This window comes from Sceloporus undulatus, chromosome 1, assembly GCF_019175285.1.
Source record: "Sceloporus undulatus isolate JIND9_A2432 ecotype Alabama chromosome 1, SceUnd_v1.1, whole genome shotgun sequence".
NCBI classification, from domain to species: domain Eukaryota; kingdom Metazoa; phylum Chordata; class Lepidosauria; order Squamata; family Phrynosomatidae; genus Sceloporus; species Sceloporus undulatus.
The window spans coordinates 312066909-312068111 of NC_056522.1; positions in this window are offsets into that span (position 1 = coordinate 312066909).

Sequence of the window (1203 nt, forward strand, 5' to 3'; positions counted from 1 at the left end):
TGTGTGTGTGTGTGTGAATACACACACACACACACACACACACACACATGTATCTATATATAATACAATATCCACTGCCAACCTCTGAGGCTGAGATTATTATATTAATATAATCATTATATTATAATATATCAATGTAATATTGCAATATATATTCTTAACATATATATATATATCTCATAAGTATATACCCACTGCCATCCTTTGAGGCTGAGATCATTATAATATTACATTAATATAATACTGTAATATATACATATACATATATCCTCTGAGCATATAAATATGCCACCCTCTAAGCATATATATTAAATTAATACTATATATATATATATATAGTATTTTATATACTTATATATACACTGCCACCCTCTGAGCATGTGAATTAATCATATATATTATGTGTCCACCGCCACCCTCTGAGCATATATATTGATCATATATGTATATTTTATATACAGCTATCCTCTGAGGCAGTATTGCCCCCAGCGGGACTCGAACCCTGACCCTCCTGCGCCGTAGTCCAACGCTGAAACCACTACTCCACGCGGCGCCCTCTCAGGACGGCCCCTCCCCTCCTTTCTTGGCTGGAATCCCTCGCCGCCGATTGGCCGCGCTCTGCCGCCTCCTTCCCGCGCGAGGGGGCGGGGCTCTGGTCCGCCGGCCGGACCAATCCCGGCATCCCTTGCGCCGCCTCACCTGCCTGGTTCAGCCGCGGCGCCTTCAGAGGATGCTGAGAGAGTCCCAGGGAAGGAGCTCCCGCGGAGATGCTGGGCTTGTTGGCGTCGGTGGCTGCGCTGTTCGTCTGCGTCCCTCTGCTGGTGTTTGTGGTGGCGCCTCGCGTCAGGTTTGCGAAGGGGCGGGGAGCTTGGTGGGAGGAGACTGAGAAATAGCCCGGTTTCAGAGCGCTTTAATGGCCACGGCTCCTCCAGGCTGTGGAATTCTGGGAATGGTCGTTGGCTGTGGCACCAGAGGGAACGATGATGTTAATATAATGGCCTCAGCCTCAGAAGATGGCAGTGGGTATATTGATATCATAGTCTCCTGCATCTGGAAGGTGCATCTACACTGAGGAAGAAGCAGCACGGTTTCCACAGGTCCCAGGAGTCCACAGCATGGAGCGGCAGCAGTTAAAAGCGGTCTCAAACTGCGTTACTTTCACAGTGTAGACAGACCCTCACTGAGAGAAGGAAGTTGGAAGCA